At 36.6% G+C, this 26,690-nt stretch overlaps 1 pseudogene; it reads right to left on the minus strand.

Annotated features, from left to right (window-relative positions):
* Positions 1 to 3,237: 3,237 nt before the first annotated feature.
* LOC148152835 (neurexin-3a-beta-like) overlaps positions 3,238 to 26,690 on the minus strand; it is a 36,127-nt pseudogene continuing 12,674 nt past the window's right edge.

Consider the following 26,690-nt stretch of genomic DNA (forward strand, 5'->3'; position numbering starts at 1 on the left):
AATTTGCTAAATGTTCATGTAATCATAAATGCCTGAAATGTATTGATTTCATTTGAAGAACTTGATATGATTATGTAATGGCTAATTGATTGTTTCATGTTCCTGCGCTGAAGCATATCAAGAATTGATTTAAAGTGTCAACTTCACCAATCAAACTCAGTGGGCAGGATTAGAGTAGTTTCCATAGGGACCGTTACTGTTTCAAACATCAAGTCAGGAGAAGTTCCTCCAGGTTTAACGTGTTGACAAAGTCAGTTTCGTCTTCAGCATCTCATCCATTCATTAAAATTGCCTGTTCCAGTAGATGCTTAATATTCCCTCTAGTTTATCCATTTCTGGATTTGTGTCATTAACTCTGCAAAAAAAGATGTTTGTGTGATTACCTTGAGAAAAATGGTGGTGGGCATATCCACAGCGTTCACCTCCAGACCTGAGCTGAGCATCCAGCCAGATGGCCTAAACGTACCTACTCAAACATTTTTATTTGGATGTTAATGTACCTACAGAAGAACTCATAGATCTTAAACTTTTTGTCATATTACAAGCCCAAATCTATTAGATCTATTTAAGTGATAAATCACCACGCAACAGCAAATAATTGTAAAGTGAAACCTTTTTAAAATCTTTTTTAAAAAGTGTGGTGTGTGTGCATTATGTATTTTTTCACCTGTGTAATTTAATCTCATTATGCATATATGTGTTCTGTGGAGGCCTTATCAACTGCATTGATTAAAATATGAAGCAGTATTAAGCAAATTTGGTTACAAATCAATACACCAAGATGTGAACATGTCATGGACATGATTCAATTCATCATCTGAAATTAAAAACTGCAAACACGCCAAAACACAACACTCCACCTAAACTAACAAACCAAATAGGGAGACCATTAATCAGAAAAGCAGCCAAGTGCCTCATGGCAACATTTTGCAGCAATTCACAGGTCAGATGAGAGAATCTGTCAATTGGAGAACTATTGGTTGTGGACACCACAAATCTCATATCTTATTGAAGAAAGCCATTGTTTAAAAAAAAAAAAAACAGAAAAAACAATCAGAAGTCCCATTTAAGCCACAAATTATGCACGGTGCAACTCAAAAGTGGAACATGCATCTTCTGCAGAAAAGTAACACCAGGAATAAGCCATCCTCACAAGTCTACACGATGATGGCAGCATCACCCAGTGCAGTTGCTTTTCTTTCCAGCAGGGAGAGGGAATAGCAAATCTACACAGCACAAATGGTGTCCATCCACTTTGACTGAGCTCCAGCTATTTTGTTATCAATAATGTGCAAAACCAGTTGAGACATATCCAAAAGACACAAGGCTGTTAGTCTAGCAAAAGGTGGTATTTCAAAAGTATTGACTTTTTAGAGCTTTCTCTGCCAAGAATGTTGAAAACTGAGTCTGTTTACTTTCATGAACAGCTATGCTCTTCTTTGTGTTGGTCTATTACATAAGATTCCAAATGAAGACTTACAAATTGGGACAAAGTTCAAAGGATATTAATACTTTACCTGTAGGATCCCTGTGTAGGAGTCTGATGATGACTTTGACCAGTTCTTCCTCAAGTCTCAATATGTGGCACATACATAACAATGTTAAATGGTATGGCTAATACCCACTAAAATGATGATGTACAACAATGACACGCTTTACTTGTAGGAATGATTTAAACAGACACAACAAACAGCAACAAAGGCATACAAAATCCTGGACTGCATTAATGGTCAGTGGTAAAGGCCAACATTTAAAACATATGAGGCAAAACCCTTTAGGCCACAGACTTTTAAGCTGTTGATCCTAATGTTACTTTCACAAATAGTGTTAAAAAGATTCTAGTGCTAAAGAGGATAATCTTTCAAAAAGCCAATACCTTGCAACATCTGTTGATGTTGCAACAGATGTTGGTAATGTTGGTAACCAACATTAGGGTAATGTTGGTAATTACCCTGGTAATTACCAACATTACCAGTGTTGGTAATGTTTGCCTGCTTGTAAACACCTGCTTTAAATGAATGCATAATTCACAATGCAGACACTTTGAAGGAATTATTTAATCATTTGAAGCAGGCATGAAGCAGGCTATGAACACCTAATACTTGTATAATCTGAATTCATGTGGAATCCTGAAACTGATAAAGGACAGCTGTAAAAAAAAAAGTTGATTATTTTTCCCCTCCAAAGTTGTTGCAAGGATTTCTTGAGCAGTTTGCTGCCTTTTTAGCTAACCAACATTTTATGCATGAGTGGTTCCAGTCCTCAATATCAAGAGTATTCCCAAAACATCTAAAACTTCAGGGATAATATCATGTAAGGACTGGAGAGGTCTTTGGACTTCCTAAGGAAACATAGGACACAAATAAATGAATGTCAAAGCTGTAAACTGAAATCCAACTTGAATGGCAAATCTGTTAAAGAGAGACTTTCATGGAGTTTCTTTAATTTATTCCACAACTTTACCAGTGTCAGAGAGATTTCAGTGATTTGGTATTAACAGCAAATTCTGTCAGTGGTTGGAGGTTCTGGTCCTCTTGTAGATCTTGGTGACCAACTGAGGAAATAGTTGGAGTTGGAGCAGAAAGGTCTAAAACTTGCAAGAAACTGGCTCTTGAAGAACCCACCAAAGGATGGCAGCCAGGGATCCTCAAATCCAGGCCTAGAGGGCCAATGTTCTGCAACTTTTAGATGTGTGCTTGGTTCGACGTGCTTCAGCCACCTTCTCAGTGGAGTCACGTTCTCCAGTGTGCTGCTATTGAGCTGATGATTTGACTCAGGCTTGGTTACACATAGTCGCATCTAAAATCTGCAAGACACCAGCCCTCAAGGCTTGGATTTGAGGATCCCGGGTCTATGGCCTTCTCAAAAACACAAGATAGAAACATGGATGTTATTTCAATGAAGACATAAATTCCAACTGGAATAATAACCTGCAATAAGAAGACTAAGATGGGGATCATTTGATTTATCCCACAAACATCTTGCTGAGGCAGAATAACTACGATTTGTGTTGTTAATAAAATATTTCTAGTATTCCAAATACAATGCCATGTTTCGATTGCTCATGCTTCAAGTGTGGTGGTCACATCATGATTTCTTGTCTTTGCCCTCATTTGGCTTCAGAAACGTAGGGGTGAGACCACAGATGAGGGGGAAATGTTGAAATGATGTTACAATTGGGAAAAGCATTACTACACTAATTGCTCAACTGTATTTACCCATTGATAAGAGAATAACTTCAGAAAAAAATGTTTATTTGTTATCAAATGGATGCAAAAAGAAAAAAAATAAAATAAAATAACAATTGTAACCCAAAATATGATTTCTAAGAAAACAAGTATCCACTTCTTTAATAGCAATGTCAGAAAATGCAAACATAAATGAGTGGTAAAGTTTTTCAAGATGTCAACTAATGACAAAGAAGAAATGATGTCCTCTTCAACAGTGAACCCCCCCCCCCCTTTATAGCTTTTTATTTGAGCTTTACTGTCTTCACCACGAATCGGAGCGTATGCTCTTTCTTTCTCTCTATAAAAAAGTACAAACTAAGCAAAACAGAAATCAATGTACCCCAGGACAAGAACGCCATGGTTGAGAAGAAAGGGCACCTTGTATTTGTTGGACAACTGCAAGTAGTTAAATATTCATGCAACTTTAGAAACATCTCTGTGTAGATTTCTAGGCTAACAATACATTTTTTTTTATTCTTCATGAATATCAATATGATTCTCCACAGTCTGGTTAAAGTCTTTCTCCATGTAAATTAACAGATAGATTTTTGTAATGAAATCTGTTGATAAATCATATCTTCAGTCTGTACAATAGAGGTACTAAAAATTACAACTGTCATGGTATATGTACAATTTACTACCTACAAAGTACAACAGATAGCATGTAATAAAATATGTAAACAAATTTCTCTTTTTTTTTTCTTGTTTTTTTGACACAGTTGACTGTGACAGCAGATAGAATTCACACTTTCAACATCTGGTTTATTTCTGTATACACATTGGTTAACAGTGTAGTAGTACTGCATCTGTGTTCATCCTGACACCTCCATAGAAAAAGAGAATGATAGGCAATGAACCAACACACACTTGTGCAGATAAATAAAACCACCACAGACTGTGCAGCAAGAAGAGATCTGTTTGAGGGGTTTCGAGAAGAGGTGGCGGGGGGAGTCCTGATCCTAGATGAAGAACTGCCTTTGTGTTATCCAAGCTGAACACTCTTTACTGGACTTTTACTGTACTGCACCTTACTGTGGAATCAGGATGGCATGCATTTTACAATCAGGCGCTTCTTACCAAGAGAACCGACAAATTCTTCCCACAAAGAGAGTCACTGTGTCTGTCAGACAATGAGAATAATTGTGGTGAATTAGATGCCAGAGCAAACAGATGGTATGAGGTCTGCCCTTGGCAATTGGCTCACTTGGATTCATATTATACACATAAAATAGTTTTCTTTTCTTACTGTTCTCTTTGAATCTTTTTTTTTCTTTTGCTTTAAGCAAAAATAAGTAAGACACCACACTTATATTATGTATAAACCATAAAAATCTGTAATATTTTGATTACAAGAGTCCTTTGTGTGCCTGACCCCCTCTCGTTAAGCACTACTTGTTGCTTACATGCTGGAAACGTTTAAGATAATGAGCCTTTTGTAATTAACAATTTCACAAAAATTGTTTAATGCCAAGGATCACGTAGCTCTAAAAGTCACTTAGGAGAATGATGCTGTGAAATATTTGTATACCGACAATGTCTCTGACCAGATAGAAGTGTAAGGTTTCTAAAGTTGCTATTTAACCTTGCCATTAAGCCTTTTGCTTAATAGTAAGTGTGCTTTATGTTACAGTACATATCAGTTCAACTATTCAGCACAGTATAGAATTATTCAAGTCCCATGTTATACCATCATTTGTCAAAGCTCCTCACAGGGAAACTGGTAATAAAAGTTCTCTCAGTGCCTTCTCTCTTTGTTCTGTCGTGTTGACCAAAGTCTCAGTCACACATAATACTCCTTATCCTTGTTTTTCTGTCTCTTGTTGCTGCCTTTCAGGCTCTGCTGTTTGTCCTTCATGACAGCACCATTGCTCTGCACAGCCGAGTTGGTTATGTAGTGCCGGCTCTCGTCCACCTGGTAGGAGCCTTCATCCCTGTTCCTGTACTTATACATGGCGTACAGGAGGATAAGGATACACAGCGCTGCGGCCGCCACTATTCCGATGACCATCCCGGTGGTGCTGCTAGATTCACGGACCACCTCCGAGGGCCCCGGGACTCGCCTGACGCCTGGCTCTGTGGGGAGTGCTGTGGGTATATTATGGAACATGACGGAAATTATTAATGGGCCCCTCAGCTTGCTGCTGTCTACCTCACAGGATGTGGCAATAGAAGCAACACTAGGTTGGGGCTGGGGTTTTTAGCTCGCGGTTTTTTGTTTTGCCGGAGAATTGTGGAGGGATGTGTGGAGGCAGAGGTGTTAGTGGTGCGGCTCTGGTTGGCGGTTACTGGTATGGTGGTTGTCCTACTGCATCTGAAGATGGAAGGTTTGTTTGGTATAAAAGTCCTGGGCGCCTGTGCTTTGTAGTCACCTTGAAAGTGTGATGTAGGTCTTAACAAGGAGGAGTTCGAGTGAAAATCTTCATCATCATCAGTGGGGGCAGGTAAGACTTCAACGCTTTCCCAGAGCCATACCCCGATATCACCAAGCCATCATCATCACAATCATCGCTGCCTCGGTCCGACAAGCAAGGTACCCCCGCCTCAGTGGCCTTGGACAAGGACTCTTTGGTGGTCTCAATAATGGTGAGGAGTGGGTGGTGGGTTGAGGGAGTGGGAATGAAGGGTGCACGGGGAGCTACAAAGGGGTGCTCTAATGGATCCTCAATGACTAATTCAGCTCCTGGAAGTGGAAAAAGACTTATTTTAGAACCAAACCCTGTGATTTATGAACCAAACAAAGCCAGCAAAAGCCATATATGAAAACATCTTAAAAGGCTTAAGAGCTAAAATGGGAGCCAGAAGGACAATTTAAACTTTGATTATATTTCAGTTTATTTCAGCCACTAAACCCTGGCATTAATTTTGCTTGTCATGATAAAATTAATCTAAAACATTTTTTTTTTGTTTTTGGTAAAGTTAAGATACCACCTTCATCACCTATTTTAAACACATGACAAAACTTCAGTAGCATTGTTCTATAGGACCAGAATGGCTGCTGTGTTGCCATGTTTTTTCTCGCAAAAATGCACAATAAAAATTTAGATATAAAAGGTTTTTTTAAAGACTGTTTTCTTCATTCTTTCTTCCACTTTATTGGGAAATCCTTGTCCACCAAATGATCCTCTAGTTTGTAGAACCACCTCTCTCACAATGTTGAGGAGAGAGTTTAATCCACTGACAATGTTGCCTGATTGCTGGTACAACAGACTTTAGGTCAGATGGCCACACATTTGACTTTTGGGTAGTAGAGTGGTTTGAGGTCAGCTGAATTGTACAAATTTGCCCAGATTGTTTGACTTCAGAACAAACCCATGCCATTAGGGCTCCACAGGCATCCTTGGCTTTTGCTCTGAGTTCTTTGTGTCAACCTGCTTTGTTTAATTTTCTCCAATCCTGAATTTGCATTTGCAGCTCAAGTCCAGTCCTTGAGAGCTTCCATCCTGCAACTTTCAGACGCATCCTTCCTCCAACACACCTGAATCAAACGAATGGCACATTGCCAGACCCATTCAGAGTTGAATGACTGCTTGTGAGGGAATTCTGCCATTTGATCCAGATCTGTTGAAGTAAGGATGCATCTAATAGTTGCAGGACGGTAGCTCTCGAGGACTGGACTTGAGCACCCCTGATCTAGACTTGCTTCCCATCGCTCTGAAGGACATTAAAAAAAATATTGCAGCTCATCCTGAAAGCACTGCAAATTTGCAAAAGAAAAAGAAAATAATTTCTCTAAAGACAGTGCTGATGTCTTTCCTCTGGCAAAGTATACAGATTCCTGCTTTCATACAAATCCTCTGATAATAATTTAATGTTATGTGTTGCTTTGGTTGTTGCTGCTTTCTTTTTTAAATTCTGTCAAAAGGCAAAAAGCTAAACATCATTTTACACAATAACTGTACATTTCGTATAACTTGTAGGGTTGTTGTTGTTCACATTTACTGAGTGAATGCTCAGCCAGCTCTTTCCCTAGTACTGGTCCTTGAAACGTACTTGCATGCCTTGCATGTTTCAGCTTTTCCTCTGTTTTAGGACACATGGTTTAAATTGACGCGTTAAATTACTAGCCTTCAGCAAATCTTGATATCCAGCTGCTGGGGGACTTCTAACGTGTACCCCCATCCAACACTGCAGGGCCAGGAAGTGATCCAAAGAACTGATTTTAATTATTGTGAAACCAATTGTAGTATTGCTACTCAGTGGCTCCCATTTCATCTTAAGCCTCTTTTTACTGAGAGTAACACACATAAATGTAGCAACACCTTCATAAATAGTTCTCAGATGCAGAGCTGAATCCTTCATTAGTGTTATAGAGTGAGTCTAATTTAGATTTCTAATTTAAAAGTAGCAACTGAGAAAAAAAAAGGTCAGCATTCCTTGTTTGTACATTTGCTCTGCAATTCTATTATCAAATTCCAGTAAACTGATGTTGTTAGTGAGTTATTTGCCCATTTTGCATAACAACCTGGCTAGCATAATTAGCAAGCTCTGTAGGTGGGCCTTGTTGTAACAACAAAAGCATCCTACAGGGTAGAAGAGTAGATAGTAAAAGAGGGTTTTTCACATGACCCACAATTGCATCATGTTGTCTTGAGTGTATTTTGTTGTAGAATTGTTACCAGAAGCAGCTCTGTCACCAGACAACATTTGTTTAGTTTGCATTTAAAAGCATTGCTTTTAAATGTTCACCCCTTATGAAACAGCACTCCGAATGAAAGGCATTCTTTACAATTTTGCTACGGTCTCCTTTTTTTTGTTGTTGTTTTAGAGACAAACAGGATGGGAAAGGGTGGAATCATAACCATTCCTTTAATTTACAAATTACTGCTCAAACACCAGGTAGTTTAATTTACCTTATAAATATAAATGTACCATGTAAACTTTGGAGTTTGGCTTCAAGTAATTTTGATTATTTTTATTGAGTAATGGCAGGAGGAAACAGGAAACAAATTGGTACTGCTCCATCAATGTTCAAACCCTTACCTATTGTCAAGAGAGATAGATAATACTGTAAAGAATGAGCTCCAGAATATACATTTCTAAAATTTGCATTCTGTGTAGGGTAGCCAGTCCAGTTATGCAAAGAGGTTCCTGATCCAGTTTGAGCTCTGGATACTTATCCAAATCCCAAAGAGTCAGCTGAGGTCCTTCATCTGATCAGGATACTGTCTGGACACCTACCAGTGGAAGCACTGGGCTTATCCCAGTGGAAGGAGTCCCCTAGCCAGGCCCTAAACTCACCAGAGGAGCTGTACATCCAATAGACAATTTAATAAAAAACATTTTGCCTTTTGGAATGATTGGTTATAAGGTCGACGGTGTCATTTAAGCCATGCTCAGTTGCTAATAAAAAAAAAAAAAGTATCAGGCAATGTTTTTCCAACTGATTGTTACTCCATTTTGTCGAACATATGTGAAATGTAGCCTTATTGTCCTATTCTTCGCCAACAGAAGTGGGATATTCTGCTGCTGTAGATCATCTGTTTAAAGGCTTTGACATGTTGCATGTTCAAAGATTGTATTTGACATGTTAATAAGTGGCTATTTGAACTACAGATGCCTTTGTGTCATCTTGAAACAGTCTGCTCATTCTCTTATGACACGAACAGGGCTTTTACTTCTTATCGTGGATATTTTCTCATTTTTAGAAAATTTTAATTCCAGATGTGTTTATGGGTGAAAATCCAAGCATGTCAGCAGATTCTGAAATACCCAGACCAAACCGTCTTACACCAACAACAACATCCTTGGGAAAAGGGAACTTTGGGGTTTTTCCTTTTGGCCTGGTACAGCTAAGATCCAGCTTTTGATAAGAGGAAAGAAATGGATAGACAGGCTACTTTCTTTTTATTTCCCCTAAAGAAAATCCAACAGTTTTTGGTATATTCTGGGCAATTTCCAATATTTTTCAGATTTTATAAAAATGCTGAGTGTTGCATAGCACAAAACAATATTTGGGCCATGTGCTGTTATAACTGGAGTGAACATTCAAAGCACCAACTCATTAACATGAAAGTACCCACTGTCACTTGGTATGTCTTTTGGAGTCATTCATGCAAGTTAACACTTCATACAAAACATTGCTTCACACACTTCAACTGCAAACACATCCAATTACAGACATACAACACGTGCGTAAACAAAGGCCTTCTGTAGCTTTTCGAACTTGACTGAAGATTTATCAGCTGTAACATGACCACATATCCAACAAAGATGCAGGCTGCAGGTTTTCAAGGACATATTTATCCAACTGGCGTCATCATCTGATTTTAGTAATTGATAACGGAAAGCTTTTGAAATGTGTCAGTTTACAAACTGCATCTTAAACAAGCATCACGAAAGAGAATCAGAGCATGCACATTGTGTGTCATTCACTTACATCCACAATTTGCCCGCATGATTTTTAGGCAAGAGGAAAAGAATTTACAAAGGAAAAAATGTGTAAAAATGTAGGATAGCCACTTGGTACCGTTAAAGATAATTTTTAACCACTCTAGAATGGGTTCTATCTTAAAACAATGACGGTACAGGGAGGCAACAGCACATACATCCACACCACATAACAGAAAAATAAACACCATATTTCTGCTTTTTATCCTTTGTTTCTCTTTCCTTGTAAATATTTTTTTTTACAAAAAAATCTGCTTTTTTTTTCATAGCAAGAGACTTCAGTGAGCCTAAAATCTATCCATGTTACAATTTTTGCTTAATTTGCTCTTTAGTGTAGAATGGATGGATGACTTTATATTTCAATATTTCTAAAGACAAGGGAGGAGGTGAAGAAGGGGTTGGACCTATGAACATACTACAGAGGAGATGAGGATGATGAGGGTGACAGTGTAAGTCAGTTGCCATGTCCATGTAAAGGCAGTACGAAGCGGTCGGGCGGCATTAGAGGTTTTGGCTGTAAGGAAGGGATGGGGATATACAAACAATGAGCAATATACATGCCCATCTACAGAAAAGAACAGAAGAACTCTAACACTGACATGTCTTACAAACCCTAAACTGCAACTTCTTAGCCATGCAATTCAATTTGTATTGTTCTTACAGTAAAGATACACTCCCTGACAAAAACAGTGACCCACCCTGAGAAATGGTCTGATTTGGATCTAGTTTGATTCACATGTGGACCAGTGATAAGAATGCAAATTACTCGTTTTGCAAGGAGCTAGCACATCTCAAAAAAGGCACTAGAGAGCTTGATTTATGAGATCAGGAGTGGAAGGATTCATTCAACAGTTAGTTAGAAAAGTGAGTTAATTTCACCACACAGAAAAGATAGCATTACTAGCACTTGATGGGATTTTATGGGGTAACAATGCGAATTGCATGAGGATCAAACACAACACATTTATCTGATGCTAAAACCAGAAGCGTTGTCAAGGTTCTGGTCACCCAAGACAGGAGAAAATCACTGTGCTGCACTGCAGACAAAACCAAACTCCATGGCATTTGCATCTGCCAATACTGGCAGTATTTTGCATTCATGTGTTCAAATAAAGACTTTGGTACCTCCTCATCTAGGCTACACAATCATACTAGTGAATGTATAAGCCAGATGACTCATGATACCATGATTATAAAATTCTTGACGTCATAATGAGACTAGGAGTATGAACTAAGTTTAGTTTGTTTAGGTGATGAACTATGAAACTGAATTTACTTCATTTTAACTTTGAAAACTCAGCCTACAAATAGTCCTTAATGAGAGTGACCTGGCTGAACACTGGGTAGACCTATTGGACTTTTAAAAGCCTTAGAGGTAGATTACAGGTTTACCCTCACATCTGTAGTCTGACAAAGCAGAGATCAGTAACCATAAAAAAAAATAAAGAATGAAGGACTTTCATATTTAGTGATGGACTGCAATTATTTTACGCATGTGCCCAGATATAAAGAAACAATAACCAATCCTGCCAATTCTGTCAAGAGAGACACTAGAAATCATGATGGGGGTCACAAAGTTCAAGTTATCCACAGTAGTAATTTGGAGGACATTGATGGGATAAGTCTTGGTGTCCTCTGAAGCAGTGGCATGATGCAGTCACTCACAAAAGACAATTGCTCATATGATATGTGCATTTAACAACCAACGCTGTGGCATGATGGATAGTTGTGAGATTCAATCCTCCAGTCTCTTACAAACCCTCAATGTGACAATTATCAAATGCCATCAAGTGCTAATAATGTTGCTGAAAAGCCTCTAGAAGGCATCTTCTCTATCTGCTGATCTTCATTTAGTGTTTTCATGAGCTGTTGGATATTATTGGTCCCACCACTGATGCCCTTTGATGGTCATCTCCATCCCTATCATGGGCTACATGTGGAACAAATTATGCCTAAATTGAACCATTACTTCAGGGTTAGTACATGGTGCTTGACTGCTTTGGTCAGAGTGTGTATCAAAAGGTTTTGTTTTGTCAAAGTAGGTTGTAAAAAGTCTAAAATCGTTATGTGAGAAGTAGATCAGGAACTGCATCAGATCCTAGTCTGTGTGAGTTTTATTTTATTTTTTTACGTGTTCTCAAATCTCATCCTGAAGTGGGAACACATTTTTATTAAATTTACGCTATTGCATCGGTGTTTATCTGGAAATTAAACACACAAGCTAGTTACTGAAGGAGTTCCAAATCCAAAAAAAGTCAAAATATAGGAAAAAAAAATATTTCACACTTTGATTTAGGTATTCTCTTAGGAAAAAAGAAAAATAAAGAAAACATATATGCCAAAAAACATAATCAGAACCAAAATGCCAGAATATCAAACTGGGTAAAAAATATGACCAGTTTCAAATATTAAATGAAGAAAAATGTTAAGATGAAGGAACAAAGCCATTTAAAATTTTGCACACACTACAACCAGATGCACACAATAAAAAACAGACACGGATGGGAGAGGCACTCGACTGGAGGACGGGCTCCTCTCTCATGTGCTCCCTGTAATGTTAGTCCTTAAACATGAGCCGGCCGTGCAGTCTGGGTGTACATCAGAGGGAGACGGTACTGGCTGAGAATGGGTTACCACTACTGTCATTTGGGTTTGTTTTAGTTGAACTGCAGGATGTTGATGCATGCTTAAAGTAAGTTGCATTTAGGGAAAGTAAAATAAAAGAAACAACACAGCAAACTGGCAGGACTGACCGATGTAAGAACAGGAGACGGACACTGTGTCCCAATCCCATAAAACAAACATGCAGTTAAAGTAACACTGTGTACTGGCACAAAACAATATCCTGATGCAACTTAATGAGATTTCTATTCTTGTTTTTCAATGAGCTGTGAAACAGTGAAAATGTTCTCATTATGCAAACCGATTTGCTGGGAAATAGTTTGTTAAATTTTATTGTTTTCTGTGCAGACAGCAGTATGCAATTGGGACACATGTTCACATGTAATAAGAGAAGTTGAACAAAACACACAAAACATATGTTTTCAATACACTAAATATTAAAATAAAACAGGAAATACTCTTTTTTTTTTTTTAAGTCAGAGGTAAAGCTGATTTCCAAAACATTTTAGATGTAACTCAGGATTTTAATGGACTCCCGCTTACTGAAGCAAATCTGAGTAAACTAATTTGAAATATGAAGAGTACAGAAAACGTTTGCTCACACTGGTGAGACAGTAATTGTACATCCCAGTTTGTAAGGACTCTTTGCCTTTACTTACAGTGCATCTGGAAAGTATTCGCAATGCTTCACTTTTTCCACATTTTGTTGTGTTACAGCCTTAGTTTAAATTCTAATAAGTTCATCTCTTTCCTCAAAATTATGCACACAAATACCCTATTATGGTAATGTGGAAAAAAAAGGCATTAGAGGTTGTTTTCATAATATTCATTAAAGTTTTAAAATCAATAAATCATGTTGACTAAGTATTCACAGCCTATGTCATGAAGCTCTCAGTGGAACAGTGGATCAAGGGTGACCAGTTGAACTGTTCCCACTGATCATCCTTGAGATGTTTCTACAACTTGAATGAAGATTAAAAATGTATTTAAGTTGAACACAGATTCCCTCACTTGGATAAAATTTACACCAAATAAAAAACGAATTATTCAGAGAAGAGGAAAAGGGAAACAGTGGTGTGGGAAACATCTAAGCTATTTACAATGTGTTTTCTTGTGGGTGTTTTTCCACTAACTTTTTGTTTTTATCTCGTGGTACAGGATACATGATTTGAGTGCACAAAATACAACAAGACATTTTTTTGTAATATTTTTGAAATATTACAGGGGGCCATCACATTGATGATTAGAGAGTGGGCTACACTGGGGATTCATCTTTTTCTCAATCAAATATGTTACTTTTGTGGTGCTTGTATCTATTATGTGTTACACATTGTTCTGTTAATTAGGGTTAATGTTAATGTTAATTTGTCTTACTAGACCATTAGGGCTTGGAAATCTATTAGCAATTAAAGCTATGACTATATTTATTTATTTATTTTTTTTTAACCTCCCTTCTTCTTTCAGTGACAGAAAAATATTGGACATCCTGGAGAAGACAGATGAAAAAAGCAGAACCAGTAGAGTAGAGGTGGAATATTTAACACAATTCAAGTTTCATCTGAGCCATGGTTTGGGGCAGTGAACTAATAGACTCTGACCCAATAGCAACCATTCTTTTTGGAGTGTTTTACATTATGTTGTTCCGATGTCGGAATAGATAGAAATAGCTACCGAAAGAAAATGTCAAGGAGACCAGCCTTAAATCTGCTTTCTCTTTCAACATATGTCACTATGCTCTTTAAGTCATGTTTGAAACTGATTTTAATTTCATAAGATGGCACATCTGACCATTATGTATTCATGAGCAAGGGACAAAGTTAGTCATTTGTTCTACTGTTTTCTTCTGCTATTTTTTTAAATGTGTATGTGCCATCATCAGATTTAACCTGACATGCTGGACTTTGTACGACAGTCCAAGCTGCCACATTTAATGATTGAATGGGATGAAAGTTCAAGTAATTATTTGCTGAATAAAAGACTATTCCAGTGAAGAGCAATAGAAACAAGGTGGGAACTAATTTCTGTAAAAACATTATTTTTCTTGTAAAATATTAATGCGAAATAAACTGTAGTTAAAACGGTGTGTTGACTTTCATACCTCAATGTTCCTACATGATATTTATTGATAAATATTTTCCTGTCTTTTAAATGAACTATTGTGACCTAAACATGTTGCCAAATTGTGGGAAACATGACTGATTTTTATTACCTAGTAACAGTTTGCGAGGTGTGTCTTTATCACTTAATAAAGATACATCTTTATCACTATTAATGTTCGACAAAAAATGCGTCAAAGGTCTCAGTTTATTAAACGTGTGAATGTGTAGTTCATAAATAACTGAATGACCCATTTTTGTTGCCATCTTATAAAATTAAGCAGAAAAAAGGACAGAAAGGTTTACAACAGAGAACAGAATCACTTGATGAATTCTCTAAACAAAAACTGGAAGTCCTACTCACAAATAAAAAGCGTGGGATAAAACAGGCGATTTGATGACGCTGCGACTGCAAAAATGGCTCACAAGTTCAACACAAATGCAGATAAAACAACTGAGTTAAAGGGATGAGGTGCCAGGTGTTGTGGGTCACTCAAAAAACATGCACTGAAATAATAGATTCACCCTGAACAGACTGATTTGGTTATGTAAGGACTTCTTAACAAAACATATTTCAATATGATCTTTTGTAATGTTTTTTTTTTTTTTTTTTTTAAACTAGAAACTGGGAGACAAAATAATACGAGACGTGAAAGAAGGAGTCAATGTCTCGCTGTTCAGGGTGGACAGATAAATATTGAATGAAAATGAAAATGTAATTTTATCTTCGGAAGATGAACGGCAAGACACAAAGCCACACGATACACCAAGAGGTGTGAGGAAACGGTTACAACCAACCAAAACACCATGCCACAGATGATGAGGCCAAAAGAATGCATTTTGGCACAGTTCGCGGAAAGACGGGAGTGAAATCTTGGCAACAAATCACCAGGAAATAGCATTGACTTCCCAACTGAAGGAAAAACGAAGTAAAAAAAATAATAATAATAAAAAAAAAAAAAACTAAAGCATGCAGCTTTCAATCACGCTAACATGATGTTAGGGTTAGAATGGTGTGAATTTCTGTGTAAACACATGACTGGATGACTGGGGCCCTGTCTTTGTCTTTCTTCACAAATCCCCATGGATCTCAGGCTTCACAGCACCGTTTGAATCCCCTTTTACACCACAAGATCACAGTCTGTTTGAAAACATTTGGGAATGACCCTTTGACCTTTGGTGAAGTTAACTGACATATCACTTGACTTAAATATATTTTGGCAGTCTATCTGGCAATCTGTTAAACCAAACATTTTTTTTTTTTTTTGGATTTGTCAAATATTTACTTAGCCATATAAATCTAGAAGATCCATTTCATGCCAACTTTAAATGTTTGGTAAAGTTTTAAATTTAGAACTAAACATAAAAGTATGAAACAGTGGTTCAACTACAGATTTTTCTCAAGAATTGTTCACTTATTGCAGAAAGCATGAAACCGTGCATGTGTAAATACAGTTACAAAATTAGTGCTATTCTTTAGGATATTTTTTCTTTTTTTATCTTGAACAATGTGGCTATTTGTCACACCTGAGGACTCTATAAACCATGCAGGTTACATAGTAATTTTATATTAATTTACCTGAAATTTGGGGCATATTGATGCATTTAGTTCATTTTATAAGATGGTACATGATGCAAGAGAAATGATCTTAACAATATTTTTTTCTGATTTTGAAACAGGTCCCACTCTATAGAAACCAAAGTCAGAAAGAGGACTTGCATTTTTTTCACAAATTAAGTAGAAGTTTCAAAAATTCTAAAATGAAATTTTATCTTAAATGCAGAACAATAGTGCAAGTATGACCACTCAGTTAAGCTTTACAAACTTGACTCAGTCTGAACTGGCCTAACAACTTTTTGAAATCTAACTTTTTTCTATTTATTTTTTCTATTTTTTTTTTTTTTTTTTTTAGAATTTAGTTGTCTCTATCCCAGAACTCACAGGCCATATTTATTCCAATATAGGTAACTCTTATCCTAAAACATACATTTCAGGAATACTGTATAATGATATGATTCTAGGAAACTTTTGGGAAAGTCACCTGTGATTCATTGACAGGAAACCGGTATATTCTGAGAAAGAAACCTGTAAGTTCAAGGAAAGTTGCCATAAGTTTGAGGAAGGAAATGTGTAAGGTGTTTAGAAACACACCTGTAAAATGTGCAGCAAACAACCGTTGGGTTTTGAAAAAAACACACCAACCGGCAAGATCTATAAAAATTGTAAATTCCACAAGGTTTCTGAAAAGAAATATTTGCATTTCCTGTACAGGGAATTCAAAATTTCAGGAAAGTGAATTGCAAGTTCTGAGAAAATAACCTGCAAATTCAAGAAAGGTATATTTTAAGTTCCATGAAAATAGGCCATTAGTTGCAGGATAGCTGAAGGGAATGTAAGTTATCAAACAGAAAAATGTATGTAAAAATATTAGTTGTACCATGTACTACAGATGCAAAGTACTGGTAACAAACATAGAGTTGTATGCTTTCTACAAGAAGTGTTAATGTCCACACTTATAACTGTTTCATTGCAAAGACTTTTTTTTTCATAGAGAAATTTTATTTTTATCATTTGGCATTATCACTGAAATAGGTCAAAGCTATACTTTTTAATATCAGGGAGATTCCCATTTTTTTTCAAATTGATTGATTAACTTAAGTTATCAAAATTTTTGAATCTATTTGGATACAAAAAGACAGAATAATGAGTACACCTTAGAGCAAAAGTATGACCCAAAGAAAGAAAAACCTGTACACAGAAATTCAATGATATCTGTTCTCTATCACATTTACCAGTGCAAGCTTCTAAATGTGAAAAATAAACAACAACAAAAAAACAAAAAAAAAACACAAATGAGAACAAAAAAGACTGAAATTAAATCTGGAGACATTTCTCAATTTATCAATGGACATATTTAGAAATACAGTATTTTAAATGAAAATCAGAAGAGCTGTGAACTGCAGGAGCGATGATCTAAAACAGGATGAAACACATTTAGCAGCATCAGTGCAGAGAACATGGTTCACCTCCATACAAATTTGACAGATTTCTGATGTAGATTCCACAAATGTTTTAACTCCTATTGTTCCTCTCAGCTGTCAACATTTGTATGTATTCTGGAAACCATGTTTACCACTTTAAAAGACCCCATGTGCAAGTGTAGCTCGTTATATTAGATCTAATGTCAGCTAGCATCACACTAATTTTCTTTTCCGATTTTTTTTTTTTTTTTTTTTTTTTTTTTTTTAATATTCCAGTTTTACCTGGAACATATTCCTGTTACTACACTGGATGCTTTGCAACTAAAGCTGGTAAGCGCTTAAGTTACACTTTGTATAACCATGGGGAGGTGATGCTTTGAGGATCATATGATCCTCTGCTGCAGATGAGTGTGCACAAAGAAAGCAAGCAAATGCAAACTAACCTAGCCCACCTGGATGGATTGTTTCACACTCCTCCAAGTCTTCGTCATCGCTTGAACACTCTGCAGAGGACACGATTTCCTCTGCCCCATGCTTCTTCATCAGACCATACCACAAAGCGTATCCAGAGTGAGGAGAAAGCACAGAAAAACAACAAACAGGGTGAACAGAGAAGTTTGGAGGTTTACTGACGGCCTCCTTTGTCAATAACAGATTGTAGTCATTAATAAATAACCATCAAATATTTAATAAGCGTTGCTTAACATGGAGATAAACCTATGTAGCAGAAATAATTTTGGCTTGTAGTCCTTATCTGGCATCTTTTATTGGCAAAACAAATACGCGTTTGCCGTTTAAATGTCTTTTCGACATTGTCCCCAGGTCATACAAAGTACATTCACTCCACACAACTGATGGAAAAATATAAACTGTAATGTAGAAAATGTTTTGGATAAAAATAAAAAAATAAAAAATGCTTATGATGTACGACTAATTGGTCTCAAAAATACTAATGCAGAGGAATATAAAATAATGAATTATGTATTTTTACAACTTTGAAAAGCTTTTAATGTTTACTCACTAATTCACAGTGAATGACAGGATAAAAGCTATTCACTGCACAGCACACTAACAGAAATGAAATAAGCCTGGCAAAGGTAAGCTAAGCTATGTCAAACTAATGTAAGCTAAATTAATACCATGTGTTTTTAATCAACATTTGGTTGTTCATCAGATTCTTCATTAAATATGTGTTTAAAACTGATGCTGTTTATTTATTTACTTACTTATTTCCCCCCCCATTTTTAAATAAATCAGTAAAATGTGAGTAGTACAACTGCCTCCATTTCCTGGCTCTTTAGTAATAATCACCTTGTTAGAGTTAAAATTGCTTCGTCAAATATTTGCATCAATAATTTACAGGTCAGAGTTAGAAGGCCTAAGAAAAGAAAAAGTTCCTCTGAAAACTATTATTTATATAACTGTACTAAAAATAAGTGAAAATGCATTCAAGGATACTGTATTTAAAAACTAAGAGACTTTACAAAGCCTTGAGAACTAAGAGACCACTTTGAAAGAAAGTAAAAAAAAAAAAGAAAAGAAAGACATTGACAAAGTTTTGATGACCGTCCCACCTGTACCGTGGAGGATCTGTGTTTCCGTGTGGTTGTTGTCGTGGTCGTGGTGGTCGACTCTAAAACGTTGCTGGATAACTCTGGAGTCATGGTTGTGGTCCTGGCTGAACCTGCCACACTGGATCCATTACCCACCAGCCTCACGCTGCCATTAATCTTGATGTTCACATTGGCTTCAGCTGCCATTTTCAATACTTTCAGGCCGTTGTAATACAGGCCCGCCAGCTGACCCTGAAAAGGTCGGCCTCTGTCGCTACCTCCAACTGTGATTGTTGCTTGAGTGTTGAAAATTGTAAGCTGTCGTCCTAAAAAAATGACATCCACAGGAAGAAACAATCATCAGCAAGAACTTTTCAATAATCATACGTAAGCAATAGTAGTTCAAATTTATAGTTTATGGGATAAAAATATTCTCAACTGCAGTTCAATCAGTTTGATTTTATGCACAGATTAAAAAAACTAAATGTCCAAAAATAGATCCTGTGTTATTGGCCCTTAATGCAGCTAAAATGGATGAACTTGTCACCAAGTCAATGCTATATTCCCCCAGCAAGCCATGTCACTCTTAAACTTTCGTAGAAAATAAAGGCAGGAAAAAAAGACTATGATGAGCAACTCAACAGGCCAGGATCTAAAGGTCGTTAATATATCTCATTTTCTGTATCTGGAAATCAAGCTATAAAATCACGTTAATTATGTTTCTTTCAGTTAGGCGTGTGATAGCCTAGTTGAAGGGTGGTGTACAATTGTTAGCAATACATGTTGTATTGGCTCTAAATATACATTTGCATGTTAGTTTAAAGCTTTCTTGAATTACCTTTTCTCAAAAAATATAACTTTTTTATACATACAAATATATTACGTCAACATATTTTGAAGTAATACACTTCAATATATCACTTACTTACATTCTTATATTAATTATATCTTATTTCAAGGTTATATCTTTCAGATTATAACTTAAATGAACATGTTTGTGTAACTAATACAGCTACAAACAGACCAGCTAAAGTCAACTTTCATTTCTACTAGCATATCACCATGCATTGACTTATGATCAATAACACATCACCATGCATTGACTTATGATCAATAACACATCACCATGCATTGACTTATGATCAATAACACATCATCATGCATTGACTTATGATCAATAACACATCACCATGCATTGACTTATGATCAATAACACATCACCATGCATTGACTTATGATCAATAACACATCATCATGCATTGACTTATGATCAATAACACATCACCATGCATTGACTTATGATCAATAACACATCACCATGCATTGACTTATGATCAATAACACATCACCATGCATTGACTTATGATCAATAACATATCACCATGCATTGACTTATGAAGAATAAAAACATATGTACTTCTTCCTGTCTTTTATTTAAGGCTGATTTATTTTGGTACATAAGAACAATTGGGACTATGTCAAAATCTGCAACAGAATAGCTTTAAAGCATTCTAAAAACACAATGTATGAAGTGCTGAAACAAAGACATGCTTTCAATACCACTATCTTATGCAACTAAACATCAGGACAGTGGAGACACACAGAAAGTCTTTATTTTAAATTACCTTTCTCTTGTAGCCATTCTTCTACCGGTCTGACATATTTGAAAGGAATTTTCTTATTGGCCGTTTGATAGCGTTCAATGTCGCTGTTCCCTTTAAAGTTTAAGAAGACATTTATAAAAACATTTATTGATATCAGCATTGTGAAAAACTCAAGTACATTTTACATCAGATTAAAATAATTTTAGCTGGAAGATTTATTTTAGATCTGACCCTTGTTGCATAAAAAAACCCCCAGTAAAACAGTTCTTATATGTTAGCTAGAGACTATGCTAGTAAATTCTTCGATATCCATGCAGTCTGAGACATTTGTGTGTCCACTAGCTAAATGAAAACCAATGCTCCTGAGAGCTGATCACATTATGAAGAAATGGAATATATTTGACCAAAAGGAATTGTGAACCAGGTTGACGGAAAGGGAAAGAAGATATAAAAAGCAACAAAGACCTTGGATGTCATTACTAAAATTCAAAGTTTCTTTTTTGAACATGACAATACATTGAGCCAAAACTTTAATTGCATTCATTTTTGAGGCTGTGACTCCACTGCCTCATTAGAGCTCTTTAAGCAGTCTGTTATGCAGGTGAGAATTAACTGTTATTGCTGTACCTGTAGGGAAGTGTTCATTGATTGACCAGTTATCCACCTGCAGCGTAGCATTCCCACCATTCCTGGTAAAACGAACCACATGATACTTCAAATCATTCACTGGGGTGCTGCTTTCTTGAACAGTGATGTCCTCAGTCCCAATGTTGAAGGTAACTCCAATCTTCCCTTGTTCCTGAAGTAAGGAAATACTATTGTTATTGTACTGAGATGTTGGGAGTTCTCGTTATTGATGTTCTGTTTGGTTGGGAATTATTACTGAAATTTGAAGAGTCATTACTTCTGCATGGATGATTTACATAGAATTTAGGGGAGTGGATGAATCATGATTTGGGCTTGAATTGAAGGTGATGACAGAGTAAACATTTACTGATAAAAAAATAAATAAATCATGTTTCAGTACTTCAAGAAGTAAAATGTTTCTGAAACATTTTTAACTTGATAATCATTTTTTATTTTTTTTTTTAAATCAGAACTCACTAGAAACCTTAAATTCCATATCTATATTTGGAAACATGATGTCAACAACAAGAAATATGCCAAAGGTATTCTTGTCAAAATTAAGAAAATAAATAAACATATGATCGTTGTTGTAATTTGCATGAAAATGTAGTTAAAATGCCATCTTTCAATGGACAGTTTTAGTAATGGACTGAATTAATATGCCAGATGAGAACACGGAAAGAAAGAATGGATGGATGTTTATGATTACTCACTATATGCAGCATAAGATAGTCCCCCAGACCAGGCGCGCTATCAATTCTGACCAATATGCCATCTTTCAGGGATGTACTGAAGCCAACGGTCAGCCTGTCGGTTCTGGTGCTCGGTCTCTCGTTAGCTGGCCAGTTGAATGTAATGAGGCCTCCCCCTTTGCCAAAGATGTACATGGTTCCAGCTTAGGGGAACAGAAAACAAAAACCATCAGCAATAACAAGTAGTAAACTTTCCAGTATAAGTAAAACCATATCACATCACTAAATATTTGATTTAAACACACCACTTATTTTGCCAAAAAAAATTTAAACTGAAATCAAATATGTCAGCTTGAGTAGGTCTTGCAGGGGTTCATGGCAACAGGGACCAAGATGCTGTTGTATCAAATGTGCAGACTCTAAACAGAAAATGAGCACATTTTAGATAGATCATTACCTTTTCTTATCCTAACAAAACAACCCAAATGTGTTTTGTCCACTCTTATTTCGATTAAATTATTAAAGAGTGCCCCACTGGAGGAACCTAATTGAATGTGAATGTACGTGGAAGTTTCAATAAACTATTTGGACCAGTTAGGGTTGGAGAACGAGTGCATCTGTATTCAGACAATTGCACTGCGGTTGTCTGTGAGAACACTAATTTTCTGCACCTACTGAGCAAACGAAAACTACGCAATCTGACACATGTGTGAACAAACACAGAGGCTAGCTAATGCTAATGAGCAGACTCAGGCAGAGGAGGCGATTCTTGGCTCTGGCTGATCATGCTTGTCACAAAAGCACTTTGTTGCCCGAGCCAGAATCCCCTCACCCCTTCTCTCCACAAGCTGCTTTTAGTCTGTGCAAATTAGCCACCTGATAATAACGCTGCCATTTTCTCCATGCCTGCTGAAGAATGAGAAAAACTTTTATTCACCCCCTAAAAGAATATGCTAATACAGGGGAGGACACTTCAAGTGTGTTTCCAAATAATCCCTGGCTTGTTTATTCCACTTCTAACCTAAAAGGGAGATGTAGAGATCTGTTTATCTTTATCCGTGGGGAGTCACTGAACAATGAAATATTTACTGGGAGTCGGTTGTTTTAGAGTCATGGTCAGAGTTCATATTTCAAACACAGATCAGATACCAAGCTGAGCAAAAGTAATGAAAGTGGATGCAGTTTCCTGCAAGAACTAATCCATGTGTTTGCACATCAAAGAACACTATAGAGCACATGTGTCAAACTCAAGGCCCGCGGGCCACATGTGGCCCGCCATGTCATTTTATGTGGCCTGCCCCAGCATTTTATAGGCCAATGATTGACTTAAAATAGGTTTTGAGCACGAATTGACTACAAACTACATCTCCCATAATGCATTCCGATTGTTACCAGCCAACATTACGGCTTCTCGCCACTAGAGAGCAGCAGAGTCACCTCAAGCTGCTTATTGATTTTCCCAGCGAATAAAACTGAGACATCGACAAGCTAACATCAAAACGTCCAAGAAAAGAAAAATAGATTTACAAGTAAGACTGTGAATGAAGATGTGTGTGAGTTGGTGTCGCGCTAGACTTTTTTTTGTTATCCTTATCTTGACCAACATAAAAAAACTTTTTTGTATCCTTGAAATTACAATCATATTAACATCGGTTATTTAGTCGCATTTTATGCTTTTTAGTTAATATTCACCGTGAATCCAGATCCCATCACAAATTAAGCAGATGAATGTATCTACATTTTCTCGTAGTGACAAAAAACACTGACTGAGGCCCCAATAACTTTTAATAAATTAAATTAAGCGACTTCACTTAAATTAGCATCACTTCACCTGAACGCACTTCCTCCTGGTTCCCATCTGCAGAAACGTCTGCACTAATTCATCAGTCAGTTGGATCTGTCTGATCCAAACAGATCAACTGAACTCTGTGAGTGTTTTACCCTGTGCGGTCCGGTGTGCGCTTTTACCAGGATTTTATTTTTTTTTTTTTGCGTGGTTTCGCTTATCCCAAACGGACAGATGTTATGTCTGCAGCTCCTCCAGAGAGCCGCTCTCCTGGGTAACGTGAACCCAGAAGGCTCCATTTGTTAAATCCGCTGGATGAGTTACTTCCAGCGGTTTCTTATTCTTTGCAGCGGCGGAGCCACGTCCGCAGTGGTTGAGCAGCGGACTGCGCGTGTTACAGTCTAATTAACTTTTGCATCGTCATTTATTTCCTCAAGATAAACTGCCGATTCCTCAAATGGATTAACACAGTGTTGCATTCTCTTTAGTTTTCTCTGGTCTGTAATGGAGACTTGAATTTAACGCGCCATTTCAACCAAAGGTTTGTAATGCACTTACTAACCATTTTTTATTTGTAAGTATTGATTTTATTTTTTAGCCATTTAGCCAAGACTCTGTAGAACCATTTGTCTCTGCTAATGACATCTTCAATACATTTTTTGATCCCATGCTTAGTTTATGGACTCAACAGACAGAAACATTATACATTTTGAACTGTTGATTTTATTTTTGAACCATTTTTTTAATGGTTCAAAATAAATTTTTTAATTGTAAAGTGTTGATTTTATTTTTGAAATCTTTTTAATTTTGAAGTGTTGATTTTATTTTTGAAACCTTTTTAATTTTGAAATGTTGATTTTATTTTTGAACCCTTATTTATTTTGAAGTGTTGATTTTATGTTTGAAACCATATTTATTGTAAAGTGTTGATTTTATTTTTGAACCCTTATTTATTTTGAAGTGTTGATTTTATGTTTGAAACCATATTTATTGTAAAGTGGTGATTTTATTTTTGAAACCTTATTTATTTTGAAGTGGTGATTTTATTTTTGAAACCTTATTTTTTGTAAAGTGTTGATTTTATTTTTGAAACCTTACTTATTGTGAAGTGGTAGTTTTATTTTTGAACCCTTATTTATTTTGAAGTGTTGATTGTCTGAAAGACCTTACACATGAATTGCCCCATACGGGGTTTGAACCGATGACCTCAGCATTACCAGCACCGTGCTCTAACCTGCTGAGCTAACTCACCTACCTTACAAACTGTTGAGTTTCCATGGATTTAAAAAGAACTTACATGATCTTACCACAATGAAGATTTGATAAAAGTGCTTATATTCTGATGTTTTTCAAAACAACATACATAATATTTTATTTTCCAGAGATTTTGTATTTTGAAGTGTTGATTGTATTTTTGAACCATTTTTAATTTTCAAGTGTTGGTTGTATTTCAGAGATATTTTCATTTTATTTTAATGTGTTAATTTTATTTTTGAACCATTTTTTATTTGTAAGTATTGATTTTATTTTATAGCCATTTAGCCAAGTCTCTGTAGAACCATTTGTCTCTGCTAATGACATCTTCAATACAATTTTTTGATTTCAGGCTTAGTTTATGGACTGTAATGTGAAATTAGGCACAAGTATAAGTCTGGCAGTTTGTTCACCAAGTTACTGTGCTCTCTGAGAGGATCTGTGGTATAAGTATTTGACATTCTTCCATACCCATTGTTGACATTAGTCTCTAACAAAATTTGGATCATCTACCAGGAACAGTGCAAAGAGCATGAGTTTCTGTAGTGTAGTGGTTATCAGGTTGGCTTCACATGCAAAAGGTCTCTGGTTTGAAACCAGACAGAAACAGATTTTGCATGTTATATACATCACAGGTGTTTACTAAAGGTCAACAAGGTTTCTGTGGTGGTCTGTACTCTGAATCCAGGCATCTGAGTGCAAGCCTCAGTTAAAATTTCAATGCGTTGCATCTCACATCATCAACTTTGGAACCTCAAACTGAAACAAAGCAGAGAAGTTCAGTTTCTGTAGTGTAGTGGTTATCACGTTGGCTTTACATGCAAAAGGTCTCTGGTTCAAAACCAGACAAAAACAGATTTTGCATGTTCTATACATCACAGGTGTTTACTAAAGGTCAACAAGGGTTCTGTGGTGTCATGGTCTGTACTCTGAATCCAGGCATCTGAGTGCAAGCCTCAGTTAAAATTTCCATGCGTTGCATCTCACATCATCAACTTTGGAACCTCAAACTGAAACAAAACAGAGAAGTTCAGTTTCTGTATTGTAGTGGTTATCACATTGGCTTTACACGCAAAAGGTCTCTGGTTCAAAAACAGATTTTGCATGTTCTATACATCACAGGTGTTTACTAAAGGTCAACAAGGGTTCTGTGGTGTCATGGTCTGTACTCTGAATCCAGGCATCTGAGTGCAAGCCTCAGTTAAAATTTTCATGCGTTGCATCTCACATCATCAACTTTGGAACCTCAAACTGAAACAAAGCAGAGAAGTTCAGTTTCTGTAGTGTAGTGGTTATCACGTTGGCTTTACACGCAAACGGTCTCTGGTTTGAAACCAGACAGAAACGGTTTTTGTAGGTTATGCATCTCTTGGGGTGCAGTGAAACAACAAGAGCCTTCCTCTTTTGTGATGGTTCATTTGCCAATCGACTTCAATGTAGGCTTCTTTGAAATCGAAGCTACTTTACTTCAATTACCAATTGACAGTTCTTTGGTGTAATGCACATGTGTCAAACTCAAGGCCTGCGGGCCACATGTGGCCCCCAGCATTTTATAGGCCAATGATTGACTTAAAATAGGTTTTGAGTACAAATTGACTACAAACTACATCTCCCATAATGCATTCCGATTGTTACCAGCCAACATTACGGCTTCTCGCCACTAGAGAGCAGCAGAGTCACCTCAAGCTGCTTATTGATTTTCCCAGCGAATAAAACTGAACAAAAAACGTCCAAGAAAAGAAAAATAGACTTATAAGTAAGACTGTGAATGAAGATGCGTGTGAGTTGGTGTCAGGGCGGCAGGTCACGCTAGACTTTTTTTGTTATCCGTTATCCTTATCTTGACCAACAACATAA

Source organism: Poecilia mexicana, unplaced genomic scaffold (assembly GCF_051168715.1).
Source record: "Poecilia mexicana isolate PSO_F unplaced genomic scaffold, ASM5116871v1 scaffold_22, whole genome shotgun sequence".
Lineage (NCBI taxonomy): Eukaryota > Metazoa > Chordata > Actinopteri > Cyprinodontiformes > Poeciliidae > Poecilia > Poecilia mexicana.